This window comes from Schistocerca serialis, chromosome 7 (assembly GCF_023864345.2).
Source record: "Schistocerca serialis cubense isolate TAMUIC-IGC-003099 chromosome 7, iqSchSeri2.2, whole genome shotgun sequence".
Classification (NCBI taxonomy): domain Eukaryota; kingdom Metazoa; phylum Arthropoda; class Insecta; order Orthoptera; family Acrididae; genus Schistocerca; species Schistocerca serialis.
The window spans coordinates 572783806-572801719 of NC_064644.1; the positions used below are offsets into that span (position 1 = coordinate 572783806).

A 17914-nucleotide genomic window follows, 5' to 3' on the forward strand; every position below is an offset into this window, starting at 1 on the left:
GTCGCTCGCCGCCCTGGTTAGTACGAAGACCCAGGATTGCTGTATGTATATCTAATAGTGTGCAATAATATTTTTACTCCGGCCTCCATTTTTAAATCAATGGTTTACAGAATTTTAGCCAAGCACTGTGACTGTGTGATTGTTTACGCTAACGGGTCTAAGCAGGATAATTCCGCCGGTTGTGCAATCTTAAATGTACCGCATTTTTAGAATGTAACTTCGCCTATCCAGGCTTTTTTAGTTTTATTTCTAGACGATGCCCTCTTAGACAAATTATAGATTCAGGTATATCTTCTGAAGAAGGCTCAATTATTTGGGCTGAAACCTAGGTAAAGGTTGGTTTCATTACCGCAATCGAGGCTGATAGTTTCTTATATACCAGTACATTTCTCTCACCAATCTCGATAGTTATATAGGGGGGGGGGGGGGGGAATCTAATTCAGAGGACACACAGACATATCATCAACAAACTTAAATATCATAGACATTCCACCACCTTGATGAAAACTGATATTGTGTCATCTTTAGACAATTTAGACATACGATGAGTAGGCACGCATAAATCTATGTCGAATTGTCAGTAAAAATATTTCCTGAACTATCAGTCCTTATAGAAACTTCTTTATAAAACTTGTTTTATGTTTAGAGACTGACTATAACATTAATGTTTATACTGCTAAGATTGTAGATGTCTTATATAGAATGTGGTTGTAGTGGAACGAGTAGAAGAAAGGGTTACGGGAGAATATGGGCTTCGTACTAGGAATGAGGGAAGAGAAATATTAAATGAGTTCTACAATAAATTTCAGCTAGTAATAGCAGATACTCTGTTCAGGAACCACAAGAGAAGGAATAAGTGGAAAAGGCCGCGAAATACGGCAAGATTTCATTTAGATTACATCATGGTCAGGCAGAGATTCTGAAATCAGATACTGGATTGTAAGCCGTACCTAGGAGTAGATACACACTCTGATCACAATGTAGTAATGATGACGAGTAGGCTGAAGTTTGAGAGGCTAGTCAGGAAGATTCAGTGCTCAAAGAAGTGGGATGAGATAGTGGTAAGAAATGAAGAGGTACACTTGAAGTTCTTGATGCTGTAGATACTGTGATAAGGAATACCTCAGTAGGCAGTTCAGTTGAAGGAGAATGGACATCTCTGAAAAGGACTATCACAGAAGTTGAAAAGAAAACCGTAGGTACAAAGAATATAGCAGCGAAGAAACCATGGGTAACAGAAGAGACACTTAAGTTGATAGATTAAGGAAGGAAGTACAAAAATGTTCAGAAAAATTCAGGAATACAGAAGTATAAGTCACTTAGGAATGAAATACATAGGAAGTGCAGGGGAGTTAATGCGAAATGGTTGTACGAAAAATATGAAAAAATCGAAAAGAAAATGATGATCAGACCGACTGGCTCAGCATATAGAAAAAATGAAAACAGCCTTTCATGAAAGTAAAAGCAAGAACGGTCACATTACGAGTCCTATCGAAATCCTACTGTTAAATGCAGCGGAGAGAGCGGATAGGTGGAAAGAGTACATTAAATGCCTTTATGAGGGGGAGAACTTGTCTGATGACGTGATGAAAGAAGAAACCGGAATCGATATTGAAGAGAAAGGGGATCCATTATTAGAATTTAAAAGAACTTTCAAAGACTTACAATCAAATAATGCAAAAGGGATAGATAACCTTCCATAAGAATTTCTAAAACCATTGGTGTAAGTCATAACAAAAGATTGCTCCCATTGGCGTGTAGAATGTATGAGTCTGACATTCGGAAAAACGAGGTTCCGAAGATTACAAGAGAATACAAATATGAGAAGAATCGCACAATTAGCTTAAAACCTCATGCATTCAAGCTGCTGACAAGAATACTATACACGAGAATAGAAAAGGAAGTTTAGGATTTGTTAGATGACGATCAGTTTGGCTCTAGGAAAGGTAGAAGTACCTGAGAGGCAATTCTGACGTTGCAGTTGATAATGGAAGCAAGACTGAGGAAATATCAAGACAGGTTCATATGACTTGTTGACGTGGAAAAGGGTCTGACCGCGTCAAATGGCACAATGTTCGAAATGTTCGGAAAAATATGGTTAAGCTATAGGGAAAGACGGGTAATATACGATATGTTGAAGAACCAAGAGAGAACAATACGAGTGGAAGACCAAGAACGAAGTGCTGGGATTAAAAAGGGTGTCAGACAGGGATGTAGGCTTTCGCCCTTACTGTTCAATCTACACATCGAAGAAGGAATGACGGAAATAAAAGAAAGTTTAAAGAGTGAAATTAACATTCAAGATAATAGGATATCAATGATAAGATATGCTGATGACATTGCTATCCTCAGTAAAAGTGAAAAAGAATTACAGGGTCTGCTGAATGGAATGAACAATTTAATAACTACAAAATTTTGACTTTCGAAGAAAGTCGAAAGTAATGAGAAATAGTAGAAACAAGAACAGCGAGAAACTTAACATCAGGATTGGTGACCACAAAGTAGATGAAGTTGATGAACTCTGCTAACTAGACAGTAAAATAACCCGTGATAGACGGAGGAAAGCGGACATAAAAACAGACTAGCACTGGCATAAACTACATTCCTGGCCAAGAGGAATGTACTAGTATGAAGGATGGACCTCTATGTGAGGAATAAATTTCTGAGAATGCGCATTTGGAGCACAGTATTGTACGGTACTGAAATATGGACTGAGGAAAACCCGGAAACGAAGGGAATCGAAGCATTTGAAATGTATTGTTACAGAGGAACGTTAGAAGTCAGGTGGACTGCTAAGGTAAGGAATGAGGAGGTCCTGTACAGAATCAGCGAAGAATGGAATACATGGAAAACACTTAACAAGAAGAAGGAACAGGGATATTTGTTAAGACATCAGGGAATAATCTTTTCCCGTGGTGCTGGAGAGAGAGCTATAGAGGGTAAAAACTGTAGGAGACAGAGATTGGAATACATCCAGCAAATAACTGAGGTCGTAGGCTGCGCGTACTACCCTGAGATGAAGATGTTGGCACAGAAGAGGTATTCGTAGCGAGTTACATCAGACCAATCAGCGGACTGATAACTGTGTTGATTTTACATCGACTGATGTTGAGGTATAAGTGTGGCTTACGGTTGCTGTTGTTAGTGTTGTGTCCATATTATGTTCATTGGCTACTAGTCTGAAAAATTTACCTCCACGTGATTGAACTGCATGTCGAACATTAATGGTAACGCAAGCTCTCGTTTTGTACTTGACTGGCATTTCAGGAAATGTTAACTCATTTTTAGCTTATAAAATGTGGTACTTGCGTTAACGGTAAGAGTTAGAGGTTGCTACGAAGGTGTCTATTGCCTTTTTACGTGTTGCTTCATAACGTTACGTGAAAAAGTGCTACAGGTGTAGGGTTCTACGCCATTTCGGCGTGCAAATACTTACTTCATGCGGAAGGCGTATAGTCTTCGTAACATCATTTTGTGTGGTAAGGCATCTTGTGAACTTTGCCTCATAGCAATTTTCGTTTCTTTGTTGCAGGCGGTTTCCAATGTATCCTTGAATATTATACGTTTCACAGTGCTTACCTCCCACAATAACACTTTAGATCTGTGTGGATTGCGAGTTTTATTCTTTACTGGTCGCAACGAATCTGCTTATATTTGGTTATGATGTAATAACAGTACGCCCTGTGATATAAACAACGACACAATCAAAACCCTAGGGCATGCTATGACGCTATTTCGGGGAACACGCTATCCCTTCTCTGTCCTTCCACGAGCATATTGGAACCATCAGTGATGAAAATGCAACACGCGCCTCTTTCTCCGCTACCAACAACTTTACTGTCAAATGAGAAATATAATGAAATTTTATGTCGAGGAAAGTAAACACGAAACACACGTAACATTAACGTAAAAGCATAATGCAATCCATGACGTCCACCTCACCGTGGTCAGCTAGTGCTGGTACCACGACTCCGTAAGTCTCGTCCACCAATACTGACGAGGATGACCACGTTTTTCCTGTCCGTATTCTCGTGACCTGTGAAAAATTAGTACACCGTTTCCCCGTCGAGAGGATAATTTGCTTCAGAAGTAGTTTACCTGACGCAGAATGTGTTTAAATCCACTGTAGCCGTTTGGAAAATGTGAGCGGTTAGTTCTACGAATTTCCTCTGCCAGACAAAAACAGAGAAGGCAGTAGACGCGAGTCCTAAAGAAAGTCACTGGAACCGAAACCGGGTCTTTCTCCAATGGAGTTAGGTTGTTCCGATCAGTTGTCAATGATGACGATATCAGAAATATAAATGGTTCAAATGGCTCTGAGCACTATGGGGTCATCAGTCCCCTAGAACTTATTACTACTTAAACCTGACTAACCGAAGGACATCACACACATCCATGCCCAAGGCAGGATTCAAACCTGCGATCCTAGCTGTCGCGCGGTTCCGCATGGAACCGTTCGGCCTCACCGGCCGGCCGATATCAGAATTATCTCGTCAGGTTTATGTCATTTAGATGACAGACCATCTGAAGAAAGGTCTGAATTATGTCCGTGATGGAGGCGTATTGATGTAGACGAAATGTCGCAACTAGTGTGACCACTGCAGAGAGATTTGGTCCAATGTCGTCGCTCCAACCTTCACCAAATACAGTCAACAGTTCAACAGTTCTACATTCCTTCTCTCCTCGTAGCTTGTGTATCAACTAATACGTATGATCCATTTTCCGAGATGGGACTATGTCTACGTCTCTCTTTGTAATGTAGGCCACATCTGGGCCACGTAGTATTGAAAATACTGTTTTAGGATTCCCCACCTCAGTCGGCAGAAACGAAGCCCGTATGAGATCACTATGTTGTCCGTCCAAAAGTCTCTGTCTGTCTGTCTGTCTGTCCAACTGTTATGATCCGATTTTACAAAAACGCGTAGAGGTATTAAGTTGAAATTGTTGTCATATACTAAGCCCTGCGGTTCCATCGTGGTGTGAAATATTTTAGCTTCTAAAGCAATGTGCTCATAGGACAGTACCGTTAATGTCACATATTTCGACGTTCGCAAACCCATACATCAAAATCCATATGATACATCACGTTGATCTAGAGTGGAAACAAAGTTTCACAATACAAGTGCAGGAAAAAATTGGTAAACTTAATTTGTGATTATAAATACGAGGGCTGTTCGGAAGGTAAAGTTCGATACGTCACGAAATGAGAACCACTACGAAAATAAAAAAAAATGTTTGTTTGCATCAGTTAACTACATCTTCCAATTACGTGTCTACATAGTGGCCGCTCAGATTTATAAATCTGATGTACAGTTGTACGAACTTCCAATAGCGTTGTCATAGAAGGCAGCTGCCTCCGCTGTCCACCAACTCTCTACGCTGGTCTACAGTTTGTGCCAAAAGGCTATCTTCGTAGCCAGCGGCTCATGTGGGCGGAGAAGAAACTCACGGTAGCCGATGACGGGTTGTTTTGTGGATTATCAAACGCTTCAGATCGAAAATGCTTCATTGTCCCTGCAAAGTGCGGTCGAGAAATGTCATAAAGAAGGAAATGGGCGAGAGCTACATTATGTGGTCTGCATGACATCAGGGGAACTCTCTCACCAGACCGTCATACTTGGTGGGAGACGCTATTGTTCTGGGCATCTTTACGTGCTCGCCGTGCTCACAGGACTGAAAAGAGCGACGTGACGTGATCGATGGGCGTACGCTGTCCAACATATCGGTGCATAGCTTTCTCTACGGCCTCCTTTTCGCGAACTATCACCTTACTTTCCCAGTGTCCCTTATATATCCCAGTTCTTGTCTGTCTGTCTTTCCATCCGTTAAGACATCATTTTAGGTATTATGTTTAAATTTATGTCAAATACTAAGCGTCTACGGTCTCTTGGTGGTGTAAATAATTTAAGCTTGTCAGTGGAATCGAAAGATATGACCATTTATGCCTCATATTTTGATATTTGCAGACTCACTCATCAAAACCAATGGATGAACCACGTATGTGCTTATCGGACGTCTTTGTCAAGTGGACAGTTCCGCCACGTACGCCGAACGGGAAGTTTCGCCTCATCACAATGTCGCGCACGCCTGGACAAATTTTCCTCGGTGATGTTTGCGTCTTCGTGTGTATTACATCGTCGTTTGGTACGTTGCGTCAGTTGCTGGGTGTGTCTGCTGGTAGTGGCCTAGTCCGCTCCATAATATCGACTCGAAGGGTGTTAGGAGAAAAAGTACAGTCAGTTTTAGTTTTACATGCATCTTTAGAGATTCATGAATGGCTAGTCGATACATGAGATCACGTTGATATTGCGTATTTTCACTCTGATAACTGTCTCCTCCGTCAGCTTTCTGGACCCCCTACAAGTAGATATGTTCCTTTTACATCATGGTTCTCAAGGTCCCATTAAGCGTCCTGATGGTTTAGTAAGTATGCTACTTCTTGCTATCTCGTGTCTGGGTTACATAAATGTCCAAGTGTTCACTCTCCCGGCGGAGGCTGAAGCAATTTACCTAAGAAGGTTTCGCTCCCTTATGTTTATGTGAGGTGTATATGACTCGAACGGTGGTCCTCTCAAAAACGGTTGCACTGTTTTACCCAAAACTGTTCAGTGGCGATGTTAGTCACACGTAACATTCCTTCCTGTCTACAAGTCTTCGTTACAGCATTCATGTACCGCATAATGGACAAGTAGATATGAGTTCTCTCTGCACTGAAAATGGCTACCATATTTTTAATCAAGTTCTCAAGAGAACAGCGTTGAAAATTGGCTCTAACTGTCCTAGCTTTTCCTACTCAAGAGATTCGTGCCATGAGCCGGGAGGGGGGAGTGGAACATCAGGGGGACGCGCAGCTTACTGCTCCTGAATTTTCGCATATTCGCTATATAGTCCTGAAATTTCTGCTGCACACTTGGCGTTGTTCCCGGTGGATCATCAGAGACATCATACGCAGTATGACGAAGAGTTGGGCGTATCTTCTCTCCACCTACCCCACCCTCAGAGAAGTTTGTCGGCTTATGTATATCGTACTGCTGAGTTCTCCAATCCTGGTCGGGTCTATGGTGCTGGAATAGCTGCTGATAGCTCTATTGTTTCTCCTTGTGTTCGTCCTGCGGTTGAGGTATCTCTCCCAGAACAGACGAGGGGTGGAGAAGTCAATGGTCCTCCTTGTGTCTCAATGATTCAACAGCAGCAATCTGAGACGCTCCTAAACCCACTTGCTTTCATCCCTTCAGGTGTGATCGGAACGGCCTACTGTTGTTATTCCCGTGACGCGATTGGTAGCCAGGAGGTACTACCTGTCCAATTCCGCGGAGTAGATCTCTGAGGCTGCTTATTCGTCAATTACTTTGAAGGACATTCGAGAACCACCTACTTCTCCGATTGAAGATGCTGTAGTGCCTTGTAATCGCTGTAAACAAGAGTCCAGCCTGAATGCGGCGATGGCTCCTAAAAAGAAAAGAAAGATTCCAGAGGTAGGCGACAAAGGCCACACCATAGGACTTTTCACTGAGCTGGCCACAGATCTTGACACACATTCTTCTAACTGAGTAGGTCAGCAGCTCGAATTTCGTGTCTTGTATGCGGGCTTATATCTTTTTTTCTTCGAATGTTAATCGTGTTGAATCGAACCTGCCGCTTGTTTCGTAGTTTCAGTTTATGTATGATACCTGTGCAGATGTCATATTCATACAAGAAGTAAAATTCACTCGTTCTTCTCTCCCAGGTTTTTTAACTGTTTATTTGGCTCGCGAGTGTTGCACGGAGACTGCCTTGTTTTTTTAGGTAGGGCATTCCATTGCAGGGGGTTGAAGTTTTTGATAATGACTGACGTTGATCCTCCTTTATGCACCCGTTCGGTACCGGACGCATTTTGAACCGTTCGCAATTTTTTAAGCGAGAAGTGGTTTATTTGCCATGGAAGAATCTGCAGGTTTTTTTAACACACAGTGAATTTTATTTAGTGTTGCGCGCTGTGGATCAATCTCCCAATTTTAATTTCTGTCGGGAGTTGCAAAATTTAGTTCGTTCCTTGAGACAGCAAGACGTTTGCGTCTGTAAACAACCGACTCTTGTCAGATTTACCTATTTTACTGCTACAGGTACTTCTATCAGTAGGCTTGACAGATCATATTTATCTGACTGATGCATGATAGGATTCTGGCTGTCGCTGTCATCCTTGACAGTTGCACTAATGACTGTGCAGTGACTCTTACTTTAAATCACACGCAACAGTTGGCGAAACTATTTCGATCGCCTTGTTGTTGTTGTTGTGGTCTTCAGTCCTGAGACTGGTTTGATGCAGCTCTCCATGCTACTCTATCCTGTGCAAGCTTTTTCATCTCCCAGTACCTACTGCAACCTACATCCTTCTGAATCTGCTTAGTGTATTCATCTCTTGGTCTCCCTCTACGATTTTTACCCTCCACGCTGCTCTCCAATATTAAATTGGTGATCCCTTGATGCCTCAGAACATGTCCTACCAACCGATCCCTTCTTCTGGTCAAGTTGTGCCACAAACTTCTCTTCTCCCCAATCCTATTCAATACTTCCTTGGATGCTGAATATAGAGCACTTGGAGGATCCTTCACTAGATGAGTTAATCTGGGAACTGAGGGATCGTTCTACTATTCTATTCATCTCCGCTTTGGAATGGTAGATTCAGTTGGCAAACTGGAGGCTCGGACAAACGTTGACACGATTATGTACTAATAGAACACGGGAATTTCAGAGGACGCAAGACTCTTAATACTCTCTCTTACGACCTTTATGAAAGTGGTCATCAGGCTCCCGTGCGGACTGCAGACTCCAGCCTTGTATAGGCGCCACTATTACGGATGAAACAGCTGGAACGGTGGTCTGATCATTTAATATTAAAAGACTACGACCAAGGTGTGGACGGGGCCAAGGAACTGACATATCAGACGTGATTTAACACATAAATAATTTATTTGTAACTTACAATACATAACACCAACTACGTAAAGCCTGCTTCGATGCTTACAATTGCCCAAAATGGGAGGGCCACCACTTTCGAATTGGAAAAGCTTTAATTTAAGAAACTAAAACATCTATTACAATTTTTAAAAATAACTATAACACAACACATAAGTAAGCGCTAAGTGAACGCACTCTTAAATCTTCAATTATTTATCACAAAGCGTGTGTTTACCACATGTAACTTCTCATTGCTATATGAAACATAAATACATGAATTCACAACACAGCACGGCTTCAAAATTTCTACCTGGACAACATATGGTCCTAAAACTTTCCACGTCCGGGTTCCCGGGTTCGATTCCCGGCGGGGTCAGGGATTTTCTCTGCCTCGTGATGGCTGGGTGTTGTGTACTGTCCTTAGGTTAGTTAGGTTTAAGTAGTTCTAAGTTCTAGGGGACTGATGACCATAGATGTTAAGTCCCATAGTGCTCAGAGCCATTTGAACCATTTTGAACCTAAAACTTTCGCATTACATTCCAGCCACTCACAATAATAACTTATAAACACGGTTGGTAAAATACAAACGTTTGCACTATAATGAATTTTAATAATCCACAGCCACTCAAAAAACAACGTCACAAGTTCGATACGGAGCATGTATGCCTGTTTATACAATCTTTCGGACCAAAATAGGCACGAGGGCCACCATAACAGAAGTGCGCTAGTTGCTTTTAGGACAGGTGCTCCCATTAGCTTAATCACTGAGCAGATATTTACTTAAGCGACAGGTGAGATGGTTAATGCACATAGAAGGTATTTCTAAAGTTTTTTCCTCCCTTTTAACAAGGGGGTTTTAGTAAGGTGGAAATTACACTTTGAGCAGACGCAATAGCAATCTAGCGGGCACGCCTTCACGAGGACGCCATGCCACTACACATGTACGAGTACTAAACTAGCCGCGTATCCGGTGTTCAAGCCAAACATTAACAACACAGTTCCATATTCCTGACACCCACATAGTCGGGATCAAAACAAAACCAAAAGTCCCAAGAGCGCAAGATCCAGCATAGCTTCAGAACAGATCTTACTTCATGCGGTTGCCTAACTTCCTTGTCCTGTTCCAGACCTCACGCCAGCCTGCGTGAGCTAAAACGCGTGCCTCTCGGCTTCCTCTCATAGTGGGTTGGCTCTCTTGCCAATCCACAACAGAATCTGCACTGTCAGAATTGCACCAGTGAACAGAACAGAGATTGCCATAGCGGTGGCCACAAGGCGTGAAAGACGACTGGATGAACTCAATCCCAAAGGACGATCAACTTGAAACATTCACACTTAACTTCTTTTCTCCTTTCCCTCGGCGCACTTCGTCGTTTGTCCGGGACTGCTGTGCACAATTCTGAGCCGTCCACAGTCGTCCCGGCAGACACCGACCCGGCCGAACTGCTCCCGGACTCAAACCGTCGCCGAACGGCGGCTCCACCGCCCCGTGATGGTTACTGTTTGTTTGCCTTCGTCGACGCAGGCGATGATTAGACTGCCACCCGCCTCCCGCGGACAACCAGTGAAGAGCGGGCAGAGGGGCCCAACCAGGCCGGCGTTCCTCCACGGGTAGAAATGCGGGTTCGATAGCAACACCCGTACGCGGAACGCAGGATGTCGATGTCACCATGTCAGACACGAAGGCCACTGCGCGACAACCTCCTCCAGCGTGACCGCGCTCGCCTATAAATAGTACAGGCCAAAGAGTCTGCTGCAGTAAACACGTGAGTCGGTCGTGTTACTAACCTACGGTTTCTAAGTACACCAAAGACAGGACTCGCAATCGATAGTGGGTACACTACGGGCGGGAGTTCAAACGAAAGAGCTTCATAAAATACCAACCCTGAACAACCGCGGAAAAACGAAATAGAAGCGAAGCAATAAAAGACAGCAACGAGATGCTAGAACCCGGTCGCGCCCAAACACTGTCGATTACCAAAAATATTGGCTCCACAAGACGCTCAGGAAACGAGCCGTGGAAAGATGGAAGTACACACGGCTCAACAGCGTCAAATGGAAGGGTTAAGGATGTGATCCAAAAGACGTTCCTTGTTGGCGGATGAAATGACTGTATTATCTGATTTGACATCAGACTCCTCGTAAACGTGCGTGCATCATATCTCGCAAGATTGAGGTCGGCAGTGTTACGACGGTGCAGAAGGACATATTGCACACCTTCCAAAAACTGTGTGATGGGCTGTATGAGGTAGCCGCTCCTGTGGATATGTTATCCGTTTTGCTTGTTCGGACTCGTGATCGCAGACTTATACCTGAACATGATGCTGCGTTGACTCTTATGTTTTTCGGTGTGGTGATGAGAACGAACGAATTGTAGACCGTCTTCTCGTAAATCGCCGGCGTCGGGTGGGGTGTCAGAAGAGTTTTTGGTGCGCTTTTGGCTCATGTTGGGTACTACTTTTACTTCGCTTGAATGAGATGCTCAAACAGGGGATTGATTCTCGAATCTCTTGAAGTTGACAAAATTGTGCTACTTCCTAAAATTTCTCGTCCGGCAGTAAATGCTAACTTTCGCCCGACTACCTTACTAAATTCTGATTATATGACTGTGACAAAGGCGGTAACAGTCGTCTGTCTTCGTTGCAGGAAAAAGATGTTGCTGCCGGTCAAAGTTGTTTTCCTGGTTGTACTACTTTGACGCCGATTGCGGAATGCTGTGAGGTGGTATCGGTGGCCGCTGTTACTTCTGTTCGTTGTGCTCTGGCTCTTTCGCATTTTGACAAGGCGTTCACCCGTATCAGCCATGGCTTCCCGTTGTAGTACTTGGGTACTGGAAGCCGATGGGTTCATTGTTGATACGGGAAGGTTCCTGTACAATTGTTTACAGATATCGGAGCTTCTGGGACTGTCAATGGACAACTGACACCGCCGATTAACATCTGTAGAAGTTTCCATCAGGGAAGTCGCTTACAGTGTCGTCGTTTGATCTGTCACTTTAGTCCCTTTTTCGAAGGATCACGACCCATTTACAAGGAAGGATACTCATAGGGGAGACGATCTTGAGGCACGCATACTTGGATGATGTTATGGTGTTACTCGGTTCTCCCGTTGAGATTCCGGTTGCTGAAGGCTACGGTGGACTACTTTTGCCTTTTATCTGGTGCCTGCATGAACGAATGCCAATGTCGGTTGGTGAATTTACGGAGTTTTGATAACGCTGTCATTCTGTGCACAACAGTGGTCGATCGAGGTAAGTCTTTAGGGATCATAATTGATAGTCCTACAATTAAAATGGCTACCCTTAATTGGAAGTCGCCCACAGGAAAGATACAAGGTGCAGTCCTGGAACATGAGCGGCGTTCCCCCAATCTGCTTCAGAAAGTTCAGATCCTGGACACCTGTGTCTTGTGCAAAGCATGCCAAATCTGAAAATGGTTCGAATGGCTCTGAGCACTATGGGACTTAACTCCTGAGGTCATCAGCCCCTAGAACTTGGAACTACTTAAACCTAACTAACCTACGGACATCACACACATCCATGCCCGAGGCAAGATTCGAACCTGCGACCGTAGCGGTCGCGCGGTTCCAGACTGTAGTGCCTAGAACTTCTCGGTCACTCCGGCCGGCACACACCACATCTCTCAGGTCCTTTCCCTTTCCGCGATAAAGGCTAGCAAACTGAAACAGCTGTCTAGTTTTTTTATTGAAGCATCACGTTTTTCGATTATGATACGAGGCGGCTAAGCAAGCCCTTACCCTCGAAGAGTGGAGACTTTCCGACATTCGAGAAAAGTCTCTATTGTCTATTCGGTGCACTGTACTGACTGTCTCCCACGCAGTCCACACACTCACGCCCGGGCAGTCTTGTCGCACCTGCTATTGTCGGTCAATTGAATTCTGAGTTAAAACATATCTGCAAATTTTACATTGCTCTCAATTACTTGTGCGACGGGGGTCTCACTGCAGAATTTTTGTTAATACGCGGTACAGGGACGGGGGTCGACTGAACGGCTCCTATTGAACGACTACCGCCGCAAACCTCTTGGGAGGCGGTGTGGTCTCGTCTCAGCCTTCCTGTTCTATCTGTGGCGGTGGCGTCCAGTGGTCCACAACTTATTACCAATCGCAGAGCGCCTATATCGTGTAGGAATTAGCGTCACGGATCAATGCACTTGATGTCCCGCCATGGTCACGAAGCAAGTTGTCATTGGTTTAAAAAACAATTAGCGTTTCTAACACTATCCGTTGAGACTGCTCATACGCTACTGCGTCCAGACTTTTTCTGCTTTCCGAGAGCAACCTCATTTCGTAGTTGGTAGGCCGCCATGTTCATTACCATGTAGACGAAGGGGGCGATCCAGAAGCATTCACCTTCCGCCAATATACGGCCACTGCATACTGGAAGTGTTTGCGCATGCCACGGTATCGCGACTTATTCGCCAATATATTGAACCTAGTATTTTGTTGTCAAGGTATCACTTGAGTTAGATGGTGTTTGTGGCTCCCTAATCACGATGGTTCCTTTTTTCGTAAACTGTTTCGTAGTTTATCTCTTTTTATTGTTTTGTGGCTCTGTTGGTCTTGTTTATACATATATACTGAATCGGGTGAGCATTAGGTTTAGTGGGCGCCAGGTCCTCGGATCGAGTGTCGCTGGTAGTACTTTTCTATCTTTATCGTCCTCGTCGTGAACTGAGGAGCCACGTCATTTTTCTTCTGTCACGTTGGCTGCAGCCTTTTGTTAGAAACTTTTTTTGTAAGGCTGTTTGAGTTTGCGAAAAGAATAAAAAAAATTAAGAGAGTAGGTTCGTATTCGTCGGAATTCCATATTAAACTGCTGGTGCAGAGCCCGAATCATACCGGCATTTTTCCGTTTTCTTAAACTTATTTCGGGGGAGACAGTGCCATTCAGTACATTACGGATATTGTTAAATACGAAGGCTGATTTCGTGGTAGGCGAATAGTTTGTCACTAATCGGTGGTGTTAGATGCTTGAAACGCTGCAGACATCGCAATATCTAGAATGAAATTTTCAATCTACAGCGGAGTGTGCACTGATATGAAACTTCCTAGCAGATTAAAACTGTGTGCCGGGCCGAGACTCGAACTCGGGACCTTTGCCTTTCGCGGGCAAGTGCTCTACCAACTGAGCTACCCAAGCACGACTCACGTCCCGTCCTCACAGCTTTAATTCCGCCAGTACCTCGTCTCCTACATTCCATACTTCACAGAGGCTCCCCTGCGAACCTTGCAGAACTAGCACTCCTGGAAGAAAGGATATTGCGGAGACATGGCTTAGCCACAGCCTGAGGGACGTTTCTAGAATGAAATTTTCACTCTACAGCGGAGTGTGCGCTGATATGAAACTTCCTGGCAGATTAAAACTGTGTGCCGGACCGACACTCTAACTCGGGAGTCGTGCTTGGGTAGCTCAGTTGCTAGAGCACTTGGCCGCGAAAGGCACAGATCCCGATTTCGAGTCTCGGTCCGGCACACAGTTTTAATCTGCCAGGAAGTTTCATCGCAATATCTCCTTCACTCACAGGAAGATCTCGACCCGAGATTGTTCCATTAGTTTGTCGGACCAAGAAGTTGTGGAAGGCATCTTCACCGAGAGCTGCAGTGATTCTGCTAAGAACCGAGGCGCGGTATCTAGTGTTCTGGAATCCTAGGACGTGGACCATCGGAAAGCTGCGGATCGATAGACGTCGTTCAACTTCTACCGAATGCCTCATATCCTTTTCCGAACCAGCATTCCTTCCGAGCCTCACTCATACCGGTTGACCCGTACACAGTAACTTCCCTTGCAGTCCTTTGCGTCAACAAAGGGGCATTTGTGCCTCGGTGGCGGGCTGCGCACAGCTGCGCGCTGCTGCAAGGGCGGGCAGAGACAAAGGTCTGTCCGGGCTGTGTGTGCGGCCGGTGCAGACACAGCCGCCCCCTGTGTTTGGCTGCTGCCTGTTGGACCGTCTTCCCTGCGACGCAAGCGGCCGCCGGCTGTTCGCTCAGATGAAAGCAGCTTGACCCTGAGCAGCGGGCCTCGCGCTTCGGCCTCTGCCACGGGGGCCTTATCACCGCCAAGAGGAAGGGCCCTCACATGAGCTGTATTGAAGGCGAATCTCCGCCTGCAAAGTACAGCTATCTAGGTTCTCCATGCAGACGTCGAAGTGTTAATTCGCTCAAAATTATACCCAAATTCGACGTATTAAGGCCACTGCACTTCATGGGACGTTTTTCCAGACAGTAAATGGCATCCCTCCAGATACGTTGACCAAAATCTGCAAAGGACTCATCAATAGAAATGTTACAACGTATACTCCGGAGTTTATTAGTAAAAAGCAACATCCCGCAAGACCTCTGGTGGAAGATGGCGGGTTACCATGCTGGTGATGTCTGCCTTCAGAAGACCCCCCCCCCCCCCCCCCCACATACAAAAAAGGAAAAAAAGAAACAGGAGCCGAGAGGTGTGGCGATCTTGGCGATCAGTTGATGCTTCCGTTACCAGAAATGACCAGACAAGGAGACGTCCCTCGAAGAATTGTGCTGCTGTGTCGAACGGTACGGCTGGTTCAGATTGCGCTGCCCCGCCCTGCTGAAAACACGGTTAATCTTTTCCCATACCCAACAACAGTCTTTCGACAGTAACGTTTACCATTGACAATGACGGCCAATCGTTCTCCATTTGCGCCGGCCGGAGTGGCCCAGCGGTTCTCGGTGCTGCAGTCTGGAACTGCGCGACCGCTACAGTCGCAGGTTCGAATCCTGCCTCGGGCATGGATGTGTGTGATGTCCTTATGTTGTTCTTGTTGTTGTGATCTTCAGTCCTGAGACTGATTTGATGCAGCTCTCCATGCTACCCTATCCTGTGCAAGCTTCTTCATCTCCCAGTACTTACTGCAACCTACATCCTTCTGAATCTGCTTAGTGTATTCATCTCTTGGTCTCCCTCTACGATTTTTACCCTCCACGATGCCCTCCAATGCTAAATTTGTGATCCCTTGATGCCTCAGAACATGTCCTACCAACCGATCCCTTCTTTTTGTCACGTTGTGCCACAAACTCCTCTTCTCCCCAATTTTATTCAATACTTCATCATTAGTTATGTGATCTACCCATCTAATCTTCAGTATTCTTCTGTAGCACAACATTTCAAAAGCTTCTATTCTCTACTTGTCTAAACTATTTATCGTCGACGTTTCACTTCCGTACATGGCTACACTCCATACAAATACTTTCAGGAATGACTTCCTGACACATATCTATACTCGATGTTAGCAAATTTCTCTTTTTCAGAAACGCTCTCCTTGCCATTTCCAGTCTACATTTTATATCTTTTCTACTTCGACCAGCATCAGTTATTTTGCTCCCCAAATAGCAAAACTCCTTTACTACTTTAAGTGTCTCATTTCCTAATCTAATTCCCTAAGCACCACCCGACTTAATTCGACTACAGTCTTTGGTTAGTTAGGTTTAAGTAGTTCTAAGTTCTATGGGACTGATGACCTCAGAAGTTAAGTCCCATGGTGCACAGAGCCATTCGAACCTCCGCATTTGCAAAAGACAACACACTGTAACATAAGCTCTTGAAGACTTCCTCCGTAGATGACTGCAGCAGTTCGGTTTACTGGTAAAGGTAGTAAGTTCAAAATGGTCGTCATTGCTAATCGCTGTTTCTTGTGGAAATTGGCTTGTTCTATCAATAACTCAAATTTATTTGCAAATTCCAGTTGTTTGGCAAGTCAGCAGTCAATTATATTTGAGAAACTGCATTGCTGAAGTCCGATCTAGCGAGGATTAGGGTGTGCCAGGTTCTTGAGACCGACGTGACAGTGGCTTTTAGGGACTGTTTGCCACACATACGTGAGCGTTGTCAATATTCGATGCGTTGTTTGAGAATTTTGGATGTCCACATCTGAGTCTGTTGGTAACATTACTATACCGGAGGAACCCATTCAATTATATTTTTATGACCAGATATGCCCGCTGGGCTTGTAAACACATTTTCGACGTGTTGTGGTTTAGCTTTTGGGTGAAGTGGGTTTTGGGCTCGGGGTTGTGCATTTGTGTGCTCGTTGTAAATTAACGTTACCCCCGTAACACAAAAATTGTGGGTGGCAGCAGAAACGCGAACAGTTCGGTATCTTGACCACAAAATACAACTATCATAAAACGAAAATATCTGCCAAACAAAACCACTTGGTACAAGCAGTAAATCAGAAAAGAGGTCTCAGATTTAATTACGTGTTCATACGTTTGCACTCGCTCCCCCGGCACTGTTCCCTCGTTGCCGGCCGCTGTGGCCGAGCGGTTCTAGGCGCTTCAGTCTGGAACCGCGCTGCTGCTACGGTCGCAAGTTCGAATCCTGCCTTTGGCATGGATGAGTGTGATGTCTTTAGGTTAGTTAGGTTTAAGTAGTTCTAAGTTCCTGGGACTGATGAGCTTAGATGTTAAGTCCCATGGTGCTCAGAGCCATATACGTTCCCTCTTTGTGAGGGCGGCGGCTGGCCGACCCCCGGCAACTCGCACCGCAGCTGACAGCGCCGCCATCGCCACCTGTCACGCCCTCTCCTCATCTACGTCTGCATCTGCATCTGCATCTGCATCTACATCTCAATTCACCTTATGGCGCGTGGCCTTTTCTGTTCTAGTCGCAATAGAACGAGCGAGAAACAACTATCTATGTGCCTCAGTATGAATCCCAATTTTTCGCGTTTTATCTTCGTGGTCTTCACGCGCAACATATATTGGAGACAACAGAATCGTTCTGCAATCAGATTCAAATGCACGTTCTCTAAATTTTCTCAATAGCATTCCTGCGAAAGGATGTCGCCTTCCATTCAAGGATTCTCATTTGAGTTCCTGAAGCGTCTCCGTAACACTTGCTTATTGTTCGAACCTACCGCTAACAAATCTAGCAGCCCGCCTCTGAATTACGTCCCTTCAATCCGACCTGGTACGGATCCCAAACACTAGAGAA

The 17914-nt window shown here is 44.8% G+C and overlaps 1 protein-coding gene and 1 non-coding gene across 2 annotated transcripts in view; one reads left to right on the forward strand and one right to left on the reverse strand.

Annotated features, from left to right (window-relative positions):
• The window catches only part of LOC126413258 (ras-specific guanine nucleotide-releasing factor 2-like), a 1992910-nt gene that overhangs the window by 91263 nt on the left and 1883733 nt on the right, over positions 1–17914 (forward strand). The window lies entirely within an intron of this gene.
• On the reverse strand, positions 14025–14099 carry Trnas-cga (transfer RNA serine (anticodon CGA)). Its single transcript has one exon. It is a non-coding gene; the product is annotated as a tRNA-Ser (tRNA).